Source organism: Caloenas nicobarica, chromosome 2, assembly GCF_036013445.1.
Source record: "Caloenas nicobarica isolate bCalNic1 chromosome 2, bCalNic1.hap1, whole genome shotgun sequence".
In the NCBI taxonomy this organism is placed as follows: Eukaryota; Metazoa; Chordata; class Aves; order Columbiformes; family Columbidae; genus Caloenas; species Caloenas nicobarica.
This window is the reverse complement of record NC_088246.1, coordinates 143,867,778-143,884,921: the sequence shown is the minus strand read 5'-3', so window position 1 is coordinate 143,884,921 and position 17,144 is coordinate 143,867,778. Positions and strand designations below refer to the sequence as shown.

The 17,144-nt window shown below is 40.9% G+C and overlaps 1 protein-coding gene across 1 annotated transcript in view; it reads left to right on the top strand.

Moving 5' to 3' along the window:
* Nucleotides 1–17,144, top strand: part of KLF10 (KLF transcription factor 10) — a 194,012-nt gene that overhangs the window by 25,241 nt on the left and 151,627 nt on the right. The window lies entirely within an intron of this gene.

Here is a 17,144-nt window from a genome sequence, read left to right as displayed (position 1 = left end):
ATGAATTACACTGTTGGAACATTGTACCAAAGTTTGACTTAATGCAATTTAAATATTACAGATTTGCCAATTACATAGTTTGATGTTCGCTGATTGAGTTATAAGGTTCATAATGTTCCTATTATTCTGCATTTAAAACACATTATTCATAATTTGGTGAAATTTAAAAGGACTAAATAGCCAGTAGATGGCACCAATAAATCCTGTTGTGAGACTTAAAATTGAAAAGTATAATTCTTGTATTTTTCTCAAATGCATTTTGGAAATGAAAAAAGCTGGATAAAACAGCATTATTGATATACTTTATTCTTATTAGTTTATAGTAATAGGGAAAACATTCCAGTTCGTAAACAGAATGTGTTTCCTAAGTCAAAACTCTGCCATTTAATTGAACGCATAAACTCATGAGGAAGGCTTAGTAAGAACGCATAGATGTGTTACAGTAATTTCCTAGTTATTTAGAAAATGCAGTCTTTGATGAGTTAATGACTTCTAAGCACTTCTCCAATCTCATGCAGCTGTTTTATCTCAAACCTTTCTTTACAATACATTTTTTTCCATAAAGCCTTTGAACTGTAACCCCCCTCAAATGCCCAACAGCAATGAAAACTGGAGAAGGAAGCATATTGAGAAATCCAGGAGTTTTTTGCAAAGCTCTGTGCTAACCGCATTGCTGGGTACCTGGAACCCATGTCATCTCCCTCCCCGAACAAAGTATGACCTATTTAGACTTTAGTCCTTCCAAGTATTATGGCTGTGTGGGTTGTGACACCCACACGTAAGAAGATGCTGATTTCCTTTATGCTAGGACGTTCTCATCTTTCATTTGTCTCTAAATGACAACACTGTGCCTTCACAGCATTTCTTTAATAAAACAGTGATTATACTAATAGTATCCTTTCCCAACAGGTTACCTCCTCTGGCCTCGGATATTAAGCACAATGTAAACTAAACAGGAAATAAGCTTGTAAAGAATAAATCAAGAATGATCAAGGATATTTCATTCCTTCTGGGCTTTTAGCAGCTGCCTTCACTGCTGGTAAATCTGCAGCCTGTCTGCCTGGGTGACAGTAACAGCAGGGATGGTGGGTGTTTTTCGTGACCGAGCCCCTCTTATCTCGTAGTTTCTGCAGCTGGGGCACTACTGGCTTTGGACAATGTCGCAAAGGCTGGGGGAAAGGAAATCTGTGCTACAGGACATGAGTCATGCCCAATGGAAAAGAGGGATACAAAGCCAGCACTGTGTTAGGGTGGACAGGCAAGGTACAGGTGACGCTGATGGCAAATCAGAAAGTCCTGCCTTAATGGTGTACGTTGTAGCTGTGTGCTTCACTCCCTGCAAAACACTGATGCATTAACTTCAGCTGAACTGTCCCTATCAATACGATGTGCGATTAGCAAAACGGGATTGACTTCACACACATTTCAAATGCTGCTTTTTAAGTTGGTAGTTAAAGATATTTATTGAAACATGAGAATGGCAGGGTTACAACAAAACAATAATTTTGGGAGCTCAGGTGCTAACTACTACAAAGTGATTTAAAAGGTACTAATCATCATGTTAAAGGCAGACTAATGAGCATCCACAGCACTGTTCCAGGGTATTGGTAATTACATGCATCCCATACCCAGCTAATGCATACTGTCTTCCCATCATAACAATCCTGTGCTGCAGGGATTTCCCAGGCTCTGGGGAAGTATGTAACAGAGTACCTTATACAAAAAACCAGATCTGTCTGTAAATACCTCTTCCTGACATCTCCCAGTGGGATTTCTGGATTGGCAAATTCACTATTTGCTAAACTGTGAAGGAAGAAGTACAGATGGGAAATTTTTAAAATGGTTTTCATGGTTTCACAATCTCGTATTTGTCTTTAATAGCATTTATTTGAAATTATATCAATTAAAGTTGTTGTTAATCTATCAAAATTAAGTAGAAAGTATCATGATCACTGTATCCATCATTTTTACAAATAGAACTGCAGGTTGTTTTCTGTAAAATTTTTTGTCATTGTTTTGATCTGGTTTTGATAACATAAAATTATTTGAATTTTATAGTTTTAGTACTCAGAAATAATGAATGGACCTGCTTTTCTTAAGCTTCTTGACAGTTGCTCCCAAGCTATTACAAAATGGAAACAGCATGCAGAATACTAAATATGTTTTCAGCTGAGATGTACAGTTCTGCCCAAGATCAATGCAGAATACAAAAATGAGTCACACTTTAGATCTCAGGGTGACTGTAACCACATGACCATTCATTTCTCAGGTTAATAAATTCTGCTGCACTCCAGGACTTGTGTCAGCATTAGTTTTAAAATAGGATTTGCAAATACACTTATGGAACCAGTTATACCACATCCTAGGAGGTAGTGCTGACCACTGTTAACACTTACAAATTATATAAACCTCATTTTCTCAGTCTCCTTCCGTGTCGCTTCATCCTTACTGTTTAGGATCAACTATTATATCACCAGTCAATGTCTGGAAATGAAGCCTTTCCATCCAAGACTTTGTAGTCAGAAAGATTGTGGAGCTAACTGTGTGATTGTGAAAGCATCCCAAATACAAATTATGGCTGAAAAATGAAATGTGAAATATTGTTAGACCAAAAAAAAAAATAGACAAAGCCAATAACAAATGAGAAAGAAAAGGCTCTAAGATGTGTCAGCAATAATCTCAGTAGTTCATAAATGGAAAAAAAATTGCTTCATTTGCAAGAAATTGATTGTAAGCACAAAAGTACTTTTTTTTTGCTATATCTAGTTAGAATTCGAATTTATCTTCGCACCTGGCATAGCAGAGTTTTGGTAATTCACAGATACCATCAGCTATGACTGACAATTTGAGAGAAGGGGAGCCAGAGAAGGGGCTAACCACTACTCCATTATGTATTTTACGTGATTTTTGTAACAGTCTACTGGTTCCATGTTTATGCTCCCATTTTCTTTGTCAGACTTATTGCCATGTAATTGGATGTGTTCAACTTGAAGGGGAAAGAGGAGGCAAAATCCCAAAAGGTAAAGCTTCAAACAGAGAAGGAAAGCCAGGAGGCAAGGGGGAAGGGGCAGAGGCCCAGGCTTCTCCAAGGTGATGGGATGAGAAGCAAGGCAGAAAGGCCAGGAGGCTCTTTGCTCTCTGAGCAGGGCAGACAGGAGGCTGGGCAAGAATTTTCTTGCTGGATGGAGGTGGAACATACAGAGTTCAGCTCTGGGTAATTGCTAAGGATCTTAACGAAGCATCCAGAATCGCAAAGCAAAGAAAAATGTGGCATATTAGCAATAAGAGAGCCCTGAGACGTGAAGAGGGATTTGTGTGTGTCTGCGATGCAGGAATCCTAACCTGCTCTTCTCAGAGCACAGGTTCATGAAGGCCTGTGGTCTTGGTTTCCAAACTGGGAATACGGCTGGGAAGTATCCATAAAGCATTCCCTCTTACAAAGGGAAGGTGGAAGGCACTCATACCATCATCTCCTGGATCTTAGAGAGCTTCTGGGAGGCAAAGAGACACTTAGGGTTCATGGGAGACTTCTCTGGCCTTCCTTGCCAACAGCAACCTAATCGTCATGGTTGTTCTTATCCTCAAAGGACCCAAACTGCCCTTGCATGATAGGGATACCCATGTCTTCGTCCATGGAGGCACTCGTGTATGTTAGTATGATGTCCATGTACCACAACAGAACACAGTTCAGATCCTCACAGTAGCAAAGGACAATAACTTGGCAGTGGCTAAGTGTTTGTTATTGTGCTTAACTGCCTCAGGGCCTTAATTTTAGTTCTGCCCTGCTATAAGTTGCATTTATACCTGTGCTGGGCCACCTGGTCACAAATGACGACGGTGAGTCACCCTGTGCCACCAGTGGTCACCCCATGCCCTGATGATCCTATACTCAAACTTTCAGGCAGTTTAAGGACCATCTGAGCGGTTCAACTGAGATCACAATATGCTAGAAGTACACATTCTCCTGGAACATTGTTTTTATGGGTTATATTAGGGATAAGTTTGGGATGGGGTTCTATGTCTGGCCCAGCTTTGCAGTGGTACCATGCTGTAGGACTGATGACTTTCCTGGTGAAGAGTGAAGATAAGCAAAACAACCCCAGCGTAGTAGTAGAGGCGTTAGGTCTACTGAGCATCTAGATGGAGAGGCTGATCATGGCTGGTAGCTGATACAGACCTAAAGGTACTGACAGCACTTAAGGGACTAGGCCAGCTGAGCAGTCCAAGTCTCTAAAGAGGGGAACAGGGACAACCAGCCCTGTTTACAGAGGTCAGAAGAAGAATGGAAGTTCCGTACCAGAAGTATTGTAACAGAGCTCCTGGGACCTTTTCAAAATGTCAGTACAGCAAAATGGATAGGCAAGACCAAAATCAGTTTAACTCATCCAACTCAATTTCTTCTGGAAATGCAATTGGGGTAATGCAGCTAGGATTTTTCAGGCTGACCCTTGAATTCATAAATCCAATTTTACTGTCTCTGTGCATCAAATGTAATAATGGCTAGCATAGAGTAAGAACTGAAAATAAGTATCTAAGAACTTCATTCTTCACTGCTCAAGAATGGTTATTTGCTCCTGCATGAAAGGACCGAAAATAAATTCAAATTAGTAATAACAGACAAAGATAGTGGTTTGTTTCTATTCTCCTCTTTGCACTTGCATTATACTATCACATGCCTCATTATATTTTGTACCAAATTCATTCAACGTCCTTTGCAAAACTCAGGTGAAGGTGTTTAAGCAAGTGTTGTGGAGTAATCTATAAAAAACCCCAGATACCAACATTTTTAATAGAAGACAAAGAACAAATTATGTTATCGTATAATTTTATAATATAAAAAATGTTAATGTATTCATTGATTTACACTGTTTTAACTAGCATCGGGATTTAATCCAATGGACTGACATTTCCATAATTCTGTAATTCCTGTTTTGGCAAGATATACATGTTTCTGCATCTCTGCCAATTGCATTGTGTCTTTTCTTCAGCCACCAGCAAACCCAAGGTTTCTACACTCCTGGAAGTAAACAGAATAATTTATCTAAGCTTTTGTTTGAGCTCTATGTGAATTGTGTGAGTGGAACTGTCAGATGCCAGGAAAGAATTCTCAAATTTCTACCAATTTGGAAGAATCTAAAGCTGCTTTATATTCAGGAACTCTAGCTGCGTCAGTTCAAGTGCTGGTTTTAACCTGTTTCTGAATTTGAAAGCAATGAAACAGAAGAAAATCAAACCTGCATTACTGGAGCTTTCTACTTTCATACTAATTCATAGCAAAGCAACATGGTTTACTCTAGATTATAGGCTGTTGTGAGAGAACAGCAGCAAAATGATACATCGTGAATGAATAAGGAAAGGCTATTTTCACTTGTGACCATGCACAAATGTAATTGATTTTTCTATTGTATAAAATTATATAAACAGAAACCTTGGAAAAAATACAAACCCACTGATTTTTGCCCACAGTTAAGTCACCTTATACCACATTGGCAATATAAAGGAGAATGTGCAACATACACTCATACATAAAGCCTTTATGCTAGTAGACAGTGTGTTATGCAATGGTCTTAATATAAATGAAAATCAGTATCCCTTGAATCGAAATTTACGTTTGGTATGTGCAACCAAAGTAGTCAGTAAATGGAGGAAGAAAGATGTCACGTAGGCCTATCCCCACTGAGTTTTGACCTACTATTTTAGATATAGGAAGAAAACCATAGCGTAGAAACGATTTATACTAAATTGTACTGGTGTGGCTAAGCAAAGCTTGAACCTGTCTGTCATGTGAAGAAGGAAATAATTCTTTCTTTTGACCTGAAAGATATCCCAAATACCCAGCAGAGGTGGAAGATGCTATTACTTTTCTGGGAGACTGACAGGCAGTCTGAGGGCAGTGTCAAGATATATTTATTTATTGTACTACTCATGTCAAGAAAGTGGTCACCTGGGTTTGCTCAAGCAAATCTCCAAGAGGTTTTTGAGAGGACAGAAATATATCTAAAAATTCAGTAGCACTGACTGTTCAAGTATGTGGAATAAACACCATTTGAATTTGAAGAAAAACAGTTCAAAGAACTGAGCAGATAGAAATCAGGATAGCCTAAGCTGATAAGAAAATATCATTAATTTACCACCGGAGAGGTCCGTAAGGTGATGATAAACGTGGTGAATAAGAGCCAGCAGTATCTCCTCTTGGAGATCAGCCTTCCATCTTCTTCAAAAGCATCCAGAATAAAAGCCCTCAGTGATTAATACCTGTGACAGTGGATTTCCAGAACACAATGTACTTGAGACAGTAGGAAAGACTTCTCCATTAATCTAAACGGATAACCACAAGCAATCCAATGCATTTGAGAAATTACTGCTCCTTGGTTCTGAAAGACCAACCTTCCACCTGAGACAGGGTGTCTGACCATTGCCGGAGGAACTTCTCATTGCTTTGCAATGTAATTTGTGTGCTTAAACCACCAGTGGAAGGTTCTCTCATGTATGAAAAATGCAAATTCTGAATCACTGCAGGATGTTCCAAGGAGGACATAGAGACTGTGAGTATAGATCACTTGCTTCTGTCACAAGTCATGCTTAACTCAAAGGGTGTTGAGTCAGAGAAGCAGTGCTAACACGACAGGGAGAAAGAGCTGGGGCAAAACTTTTCAGCAAGTGTTGGTCACAGAAGTGCTTGGAACATAAGAGAAATTATCTCCCATGGCTTGCATCCTGCCATGGCCAGGGCAGCCTGACTTTGTATGCTCTCTATAAATAAACAGGATACATCAGAGATATCTGGATCTGTCATCAAACTGTGTTCCTAAATCAAATGACATGAATTGTACTAGTCACTTTGATCAAAAAGGGGTTATATAAGGACGGTTCTAGGAGGATTACTTTATTGATTTTCCTAGGTCTATAATTAAATGTAACACAAATGTTACACATTTATAAGAGTGGAGCTAAATGAAAAACTTTGCTTTTCATGTGGGAAGTATGATATGAACTCTCTTTAGTCCAAATTCTGCCTGGGTCCAAAGTCAGCTATGGGCGGCTGGCAGATATACTTCCGAAGGCGTCAGCCCTATTGTAGCTTACCTTCAAAATGTCAAGGTTAGTCCCTTCTAGAGCAGGCTAGCTGGCAGTTAAAATTCAGTATGGCCACTAACGCAAAGAGCCCTTCCAAGAGCCCTGTGACGTTTTTGTGAACAGCCCTTTGTAGACACAAGTCTGCAGTAATGACACAAGGTATTATGACAACTGATTTTACCCAGACTGTGATTTCTGATAGGGTGGGGCAGTACCTGTCACTGGAGCATGGTGCCTGTGTAGCTGAGCGTAGAGCACCCATGTGCTGAGCATGTGTACGAGGTGGACAGGAATGTGTGATGGATGGAAGTGGAAAGAGTGGTGTGAAAAAATGCAAGATTCCAGGAGGGCTGAGCTGGGGAAGAAACAAGGAATATGTGTAAGGTTGTTCTGCCTGGCGAAGGAGGATGGAGACATACAAGCTAAGGGCTTGGACGGCTGTTGGGCTGCCCAGGTGATGTTCCCCAGGAAGCTGGAAAGGAGGAGCTGATAGGAACTGGCTTTTATGGTGTGCAAAAACAGCTTTCCCAGAGCAATGATAGAATTGCTCTGCAGCTCACAGGGGGTGTTTATGACAGGCTGCCAATGCTCTGTGAGATGAGCCCTGGGGCATAACGCAAGGGCGCCCGTGGATGTGCCAGGTTGGGATGCCTGTGGGTGTTGGAGGTCTCTGTAGGGCAGAGGAAGGGGGACACAGCGTAACCCCTGCCGCCTGCAAGGAGCAGCTCCTGGGCCAGCCTGGGTTTATTGCAGAGGGAACTGGTTGTTTTGTGCCTTTGTTCACTGGGACTGAACACGCACATGTGCATATGTGTAGTGCAGATGGTCCGGGACTGGTATTGGAGCTGAGTGATTTGGCAGCATAGATTCACCTTGTGATAAAGATGCATTCATAATATGAAATGCCAGTGAGCACTTCTTAGAGGGAACTGAAAAATACCTGTATAGTGCAGGCTTAAGAAACTGCTTTCTTACCATGGATGGAAGTCATTAATGCATTGTAAGAAAACAGCAGGCAGACAGATAAGCAGTGAAGACTGCAATTTCATCTGCATGCCTGCTGGGAGATGTGGCCCAGTATATATTCTGGAAGTTAAACTGTTGTATTTAATTAATTATTCTTCCAAATTGTCAAAAGATTGTCATGATATCAACCACAGTCAAGGGATAGAAAATCGTTATTTGCTGGGTGTGAAATCCCAGCTAGAGCAGTAAAGTATTGCATTCCAGGAGTGGGTGTCAAACACTTGCCTCAGCAATGATGTTAAATGTGTTAGTTCATCTGAAAGATGGTTTTGAATGGGAAACATGAATAATGAATATTATTTCAATAGAGCGCTGTGCCTGTCCATTAGTACTGAACTCCATACATCCCAGTGATTCTCAGAGGTGATGATACTGCTTGTGTGGGGTTTTAGCTGGACTGTGGAACAATGAGTAGTAACTTTGCTCCTGTGCTTGGCAGTGTTGGTTATGAGCTTTAGCTTCCCCAGGTCTATGTCTGAATTGGTAAAATTATGCTCTCTATAATATAATAATGTGTCTAATAACATGCTTCAAAAATTGTGTCATATTAATAGTCTGAATGAAGTGGAAAAAACCACTGAGGATGAGGAACTAAATTCAGGGTAAGGTGGATGCCCCCAGCGCTGCAGAAGGGCTGGTTTAGCGACATAGGCAAGACTCAGCACCTGGTGTTTTAGGATCGAATCAGACCTTCAGCCCTTGAGTCAAGAAAACTGAACATTAAGCCACTTACTAAGTGTGACATGGAAAGTTCTGTCTGCCTTGCATGAACAAGTGCAATACTTTTATTTCCTGGCAAGAGCAGATAAAAATGACCATAAATATTTTCATGCCTTTTGCATCTGACAGCTCCTCACAGCTGATAAAGAGTAGGCTGCTGATTAGTTATGGTGCCTTTTCTTAAGCTGCTTTTTGACTGTGAGCAAATTTTTCATCCTATCCATGCAGTTAATGCCGCAGACATACCTCGTTGTACCCAAAAATGTGGGTGTTTGGCAAAGGTTAATGGAAACTAAAGCCGAATAATACTGATTATAATGCAAGAGTGTGCAAGCAAAGCTAATTAATACAACTGACAGCATAGCTGAGTCCTGACCTGTGACACCACTCTCTTTCTTTCTCCCTCAGTCCTATTTTTTCATCAGCAGCCACCCACAGGAATCTAAAACTGCTTGTTTCAAACAGCCTAGCAAGCTTGGTATGGACAGATTTGCAGAGGCATCCCACTTCTTTCACTCAGGACTCAGATGGTGTTCAGTTGTCCCAAAAGAAAAGAAAACACATTCTCCCTTCTTCCTTCTTGCTTATGAATGTCCTAATTCTACCACTAAGATTAGAGTATTTCCTGCGTTTTAGTGTTTTCCAATTTTTTCTGTGCCAGGAGCTCTTGCAAATAAACTTAGATTTTATCTTGTAAAAGAGGCTTATGTTAACAAATGTCTTTTCTGCTGAATCGGCTCACTTTTTGCCCTACATTAATGACCCAGCTTTGCAGTCAGTTTACTTCCAGGCAGGAGAATTGCTTTTAACTCTGGATAATACTCATAGGCTGTCAGGTGTCCGTACTAGGACCAGTACTGTTTAATATCTTCATCAATAACACAGATAGTGGCATCGAGTGCACCCTCAGCAAGTCTGCAGAAGACACCAAGCTGAGTGGTGCAGCTGACACACCTGAGGGATGGGATCCCATCCCGAGGGACCTGGACAAGCTTGAGAAGTGGGCCCATGTGAGCCTCATGAGGTTCAACAAGGCCAAGTGCAAGGTCCTGCACCTGGCTTGGGGCAACCCCTGGTATCAATACAGGCTGGGGGATGAAGGGATGGAGAGCAGCCCTGATGAGAAGGACTTGGGGGTACTGGTGGAGGAGAAATTGGACATGGGCTGGCAATGTGTATTTGCAGCCCAGAGGCAAATCATATCTTGGGCTGCATCAAAAGGAGCGTGGCCAGCAGGTCAAGGGAGGTGATTCTGCCCCTCTGCTCCGCTCTGGTGAGACCCCACCTGGAGTCCTGTGTCCAGCTCTGGAGCCCTCAGCACAGCAAAGACATGGACCTGCTGGAGAGGGGCCAGAGGAGGCCACAAAAATGATCAGAGGGCTGGAACAGCTCTGCTGTAAGAACAGGCTGAGAGAGTTGGGGCTGTTCAGCCTGAAGAAGAGAAGGCTCCTGGGAGACCTTATTGCAGCCTTTCAGTACTTAAAAGGGGCCTATAAGAAAGGTGAGAACAGACTTTTTAGCAGGGCCTATTGTGATAGGACAAGGGATAATGGTTTTAAACTAAAAGAGGGGAGATCGAGGCTAGATATAAGGAAGAAATTTTTTACCATGAGGGTGATGAAACACTGGCCCAGGTTGCCCAGAGAGGTGGTAGCTGCCCCATCCCTGGAGACATTCCAGGCCAGGCTGGACGGGGCTCTGAGCAACCTGACCTAGTTGCAGATGTCCCTGCTCATTGCAGGGGGTTGGACTAGATGACCTTTGAACCTCTTGTCCCTTCCAACCCAAACTATTCTATGATTCTATGATCTGAAATCAGACAGGAGGACTTGAAAACCCCAGGATGATAATGGAACAGAAAAGAGGTCTTGCACCCCTGCATCCTAGACCACCACATTTTGTTTCTGTCTTTTACCTCTTTCACATCTTTCACCAGGATAATCCGGAAGGGATGCACCTGGGAAGGCACCAGTGCAATGAGGGATGCTTGGCCTGAGGACACTGAAGGTTTAATTTTGAAACATCACAGCATATCTAGTTCTTCAAAATGTGAGGCCAAATTTGCCTCACTGTGGAATGAAAAAGTACTGTGGAGGCACTGTGCACACAGTGTTGCAGATCACGTAACACCTCCTAAGCTTTAATTTCAGAAATGCCACCTCAGCACATGTTCCCCAGAGGCACGAGAGGAGCAGAGTCCATTAAACCCCAACTGCTCTGGGTGCTTTGCTTGCAACAAGCTCTCCCCCTCCATCATTCCCTGCAGTAACAAGGGCTCTGCTCGCCTGGCACAGCCTGACCCCCGAATTTGGAGCATCCTTTTTGCAGGGTCCCCATGGACTCTTACATGCCTGACTGCTGGACTATGGCTTCCTCCTGTCCCCAAATCCTCTGGCTTTTTGGCACATCTGAAAGCTGTTCCTTTGTACTATTCTTCCTTTTCCACAGGAAACAAAACAGTTGCTGTGTCAGTATCTTGGCCAGGAATCAAAGAGAACAAGCTGCTTGTCAGACAACACCCAAGGCACAGGCAATTAGGATGGGGATGATATTTCAGCAAGAGTAACCCTTTCTGGCACTAAGGAAAAATATCTTAAAAATTTAGTGTAATTGCTTTTTTTTTAAAAAAAAAGCACTATCTAAAAGTCAGGAGTTTATTTGTATGGCATAGGTTGAACAGTGCAGCAGCTACTTTCTCTGCCCTGTGCTTTCCAGTTCAGACAGGAGTGAGAATATTTTATTAATTATGTATTCTAGTTGCCTCATGCATTTACAGGACCTGCACCAAATAAACAGAACCGCACCCTCTCTATTGTCTGCCCTCCCTGCTTCTCCTGCTGGACATGAACCAGGCTGCCGGCTGCTAATCCTTGGCTGCTGGACTCCTGGAGACCACGGGTCTTTTCAACAGGCAGTTAACAACTTTGCTGCCAGCAGGGGCCATGCAATTTCTCTGGCAGGAGCACTGTGCTGTTTTCTTCAACATTGTACTTGGCTGCCAGTCTTTCCACACTACTGGATTTTTAAATTATTATTATTTTTTGCACAGCTACTGGCTAGAATCTGTCATTATTTCATGGATTATTTTTTTTTAGTGTCACAGAAAATTCTAATCTGCACAGACACATTGCCTTTAATCGGGACCCAAATACACAGCCCTCACTAAGGTCATGCCTATATTGGTATGTCATGGGGGCATGTATAAAAAAGAACTTTTTGCACCTGCTGTGCATAGTGCCGAGGCACCCAAGCAGGATTCATTTCTTGCTGTCTCTTGTGATACTTTTTAATCCTCCTGTCATATTTGGCTGCCTTTGTAGCAGTCACTCATTGCATGCTTATTTTACCACATTCTGAGAGGGTCTCAGACACACCAGAAAATATCAATATCTTGTGCAAGAAGAGAATATAGCTATATTAAACATATCAGAAATGCTCAATATTTTTTGGGTGAAGAAGAGGATATCGCTATATCCTGAAGCCTAACTGGGCCTGACTCTATACATTGTCCTACTTGTTTTTTCACAGTAGCATTTTTTATAATGCCTTTCTGACAAATATACCTTGTACTGTAGTAATTCCTATCTGAGCACTGAAGTGTTTCCCGTGATTCAGAAGTAAATGCTGTCTTTTTGCATGTTTGAATATATACCTTTTTATCTATAGCCAAGCCATATGGATTTTTTCCAAGATTTTGAAACATTCCTCACCAGCAGAACACTCCTACTTGACTAAAGTACAGAATCGTCCTTCTCCTCAGCCAGCTCTTTTTGTTTCTTTGTTTGTTTGTTTTCTGTCAGTCATCCTCACTTCCCATGTCTTGTCTCAGAGAACAATGCTCTGTGTCCCTTGGGACAAGGACTGTCTCATCTTGTGTTCTTACACAGTGACCTCACTAATGAACCTCCTGGGTGCAACTGGTAGAAGTGACAAGAGAGGAAGAATGACAAAGAGCTATCATTACAACCCAAGGAGAGGTGGGCTTTCATTACATGGGCATGTCATGCCTGATATGAGCATGTCATCTCTTTTCCCCGCAGTCATTATATCTGGATGAGCCCTGAGTAGTACAAGACTAATACTGTATGTCAAAAGTCTTTTTTGTTCACAGGTTACCTCAGGGAAGACCTCCTTGGAGAACAAAAGGTTCTAGAAAACTGAATAGAACCGGGCTTTCTGGCAGTTTTGATAGAACAACGTGACATGAAGAATCAGTTGTCCCTACCTCACACAACAGGTATCTGTCTACTGTGATCTTAACAAACTTTCCTAGACAATCTCTCAAATACTTATTGATCCCCAGTGGTGTTTATTTTCTAGCATTTAATTTTTCAAGCTTCCTCTTAAGTCCGTTTCTTCTTGTTTGCCTTCAATACCTTCCTCGGTTAACATAAAGGAAGACCACAAGAATGCATCCATCAGTGCTCTCTTGGGCATGGAGCAGGCAGGCTTCCTCGGGCTCTCCCAGGGACTGTGCCTCCGAGGCTGCCGAGTACTTTTTCTGGTTTCTTCCAGAATTTCTTAAAGTAAGGTGGCCAGAAATGGCCGAGTGCTTCAGCAGGGGCCTTCCTGAGGCTGCATAACAGGGAAGGATTGCCTCAGTGTGTACTAAATTTGCTCTTTACAGAGCCAGCTCTGAGTTATAACTCTCGGTCTCTTCTCTCCCCCAATAACATGACATCTTATTGGAGAAAATGTCTCGGATTCCCAGTCTCTTCCACTTTTGCCTTGACAGCAACCTCAAACACTCCCATTCGTAATTACAGAGCTACCATTCCTCTCATTTTTAACCTCATAAGCTTGCTTTGGCAAATACAGCAATTTCTTACGGGGAATATACATATTTTAGCTTCTTTGATGTGACTGCACAGTCCATGAGCCACAGCCTGAGGACATCAGATACAAAAAAATTTGATTCCATGAAGAGGAGGCAGGAACCATTCATCATACCTTTGCAGTCTTTGGTTTTGGCTCTTAAAAAAGATAAATCAGCAACAAACACAGGAATGTAAAATGCACAGAATAATAAACAGACACTTTGAAAATGTTCTTTATTTTAATTTACAAGTTCGGCCTTCAATAATTTGCAGATAAAATGAGAGTACAAAAATTCTCCCTTTAGTCTAATTTGAGTTTAGAGTATTCATTGTTTCCAAATAAAACTAACCCTGCTTTTTCAAACACCATTTCTATGCACAAATTATATAGCTCATTCTTTTCATAAGGCATATAAAACAGATTTCAGTTCAAACATTAACATATTTTATACTTGGGTGTCAGAATTAAAAACACAACTAAAAGGCTCACAAAAACCCACACCTGAACTGCAGAACAGAAGCACACACTCAAGACACTACACTGTACACACACAGAGACATGCTCATATGAATATATATGTATATGAACATATTAGGAAGATCAAAAATATCTGCTTTCTGTTTTGTATGTGATCTTAGCCATTTAGCTAACAAGAATGCATTTTAACCCAGTACTCATATATTGCTTACACAAAAATTATACCTTCCTATTTTTTCAGTAAAAGATCATTTCTGTCACACAGTAAAATTGTGTCTTCCACTCAATGTCATACAGTAATGGTGAAATGATGAAATACATTAAGGAAGCATAAGGGACAGGGTGAAGGAATACTGAAAGAGAAAATTGCATCGAGTCATTGAGAAGTTGAATTTGCCTAATGATGTCTATTGGTAATTGTAAATTCTCTCTCTTCTTTATCCAATGTCCACTTTATTTTGAGTGACTCCATTTCTTGCATATTGGAAGAAAATGTATGTTATATGTATGTAGACATCAGAGGAAGATCCTGTCTATGTGTTGTGTTGGAATTGTGGAAACATGGCAAAGTAAGTTTGTTTCTGTTTAAATCCTGAATCCTTGAAACTCACCTGATGTTGGCAAATTATTTCAGCAGAAAGTGTGTTATTTCAGTGTAGCTTTAGAAATCCTCCTGTGCAGCCAAAGGACATGGAACAAATTAAGTGGCATAATATCTTTTTGGGAAAATTGCATTTCAAAAATCCTGTCATATATGAAGACACAGATGTCTGCACGTCCTTTATCTAAAAGTGTGTGTCTTCTAACATGGTTATTTTATTTCCTGTGTTTGAGCTGTTTACATTTGAAAGATGATATGCAAAGAACTGACCCTATAAGTAAGACTCTTAACTCCTAGGAAGGTCACTTGGAGTGAAGATGTCCAGATGATTCTTTGAGCTTGCTTCTTCCACAAAAACAGCACAGGAATTTATTTTTAGGACTTTAAATTGTTTTAAGCAGTCTAGACTATATTCTGTTACCCTTAATTATACACAGTGGTGTATTATTTCATAAACAAATTGGTTGTTTCTACTGGTGGTTGTCTGTAGCAGAAGAAAAGTGAAGAAAACATAAATATAACCCTATGTATGTGCACAGGCAGGATCCACATTTCCACAACATGTAAGGTCATTGGAAGCTTACACATCAACAACTAAGCAGCCACCTAAGACAATGTAGTTTATTTTAAGATGCCACTTAATGAATAAGAATAGTGTTACATGAGAAGAGTTTATCAAGTTGCCTGTAACTAGACATGGTTTGTACCACAGAAGTTGGATCCAGCCTTTGAATGCCCTAAAGTTAAGTTTCAGGCTATAAACAGGCCTATGGGATCTTGAAATAGCTGAGGAAAGTTATCAGGAGCAGACAGAGGAGTCACCCAGGTCCCTCAGCCTTCACGACTCCACAGGTGCCACCCTGATGAGGGATGTGGTCACCATAAGCAAGTTCTCCAGTATTGCCCAGGTCATTACATACCAAGACCATCTCCTACTAACTATCCTGTCACATCTCATGCTCTGAATACGAGACTCAAGAACTGCCTCTCTGATGGCTTCTCACTTGCAGCTAGGGCTATTTCTCATACCGGTGTTCCCTGCAGCATTGCAGGCTTTCTTCTGTTGTGTGACCCAAGCTATCAGATGCATCTGGTCAGCACATCATTACAAAAGTAATTTATTTGCTAGCAAATGATCTGCCATGACTCCTTTGTCCTTGCATCTGCTCACACTAACATGGTGAGCTGTGGAACAACTTCTAACACAATGAACCTTCCCTTTTGCCTTCCTTCAAAATCCCCTCTACTCTTTCATGCACCAGCATCACTGATCGCTTTCTGTAGTTTCCCTGTATCATGCGGGTTTATGCTGCACTCTCTGCCAGTAAATCCTTTGAAACAGAAGCAGGTTATGAGTCTGGCACAGATCTGAAACGGCTCATCTTCTGCTTTGCACAAATAATGCAGAATCCCAGACGTGTGTTCGATTAGGTCAGTACACAGCCACCAACAATGGCTGTCCATTTCTAAATTAATATTGCTGAGCTGCTACAGCCACTGTTTATTAGAATGAATCAAATCCCTTCCCTTCCTATAATGTTGCCAGCAAGTTGGCAGAAAGCCACAACTTGGAGAGGCCTGCCCAGACTGCGGTTGTCTTACCCATACACCACTATTGTCAATATATTTTGGTTCTTCCGCAGTACAGGATCACTTACCAAATAACACACTAACCCACAGGAAGATTAGCACAAGTTCTTTGCCCCTTTTTAGGACATCTAAAAATAAATATTTCTTACATATATTCTACTGTAAGCAAAAATCTCACACTGACTCTGGATTTCCGTTTGCCTTTCTGTCAGAATAATTAATAAACAATTCCCTATTGCATAGACTTGTTGCACTCCGAGTAAAGTATCACATACTCATACACATAGTAGCAAGTTATTAATATTATCCTAATACAGAGTAAATTAGGATTCAGTCTCACTATTCTATGTATACCTATTTGCTTACATGTGAAAAAGACTTCTTGCAGTTCATACATGGATTTTCTTCCCAACACCATCAGTTTGTTATGAACAACCTTTGAAAAGTTATTTTAAATGGCCCCTAAGGATACTTATGTATGTCTGATGGCAGAGGCAAGTAAATTTGCCTCTTTTATCTTCATAAACATGCAAACTCACAGAGAATATATACTATTACTTCTATATTAAGAAGTAATATGTTGAATTAATTCCTGGTCTTTACTACACTGAACATTTATATTCCTTTTAGCTGTATATTTATGATAAACATGGAGTGCTATGATACAGGATGCTTACTTACAATACAATTAAATAAGTTCTGCACAGCAAATCAACTATATCTGATCAAATAAAGTTAATTCTTGGAGCTGTAATTGTTTTAAGAATTATGGTTATTTTCATGTAATGTTAGCGATCAGTCTGGGCCTCAACACAATTAAAGGGGCATGTATAAA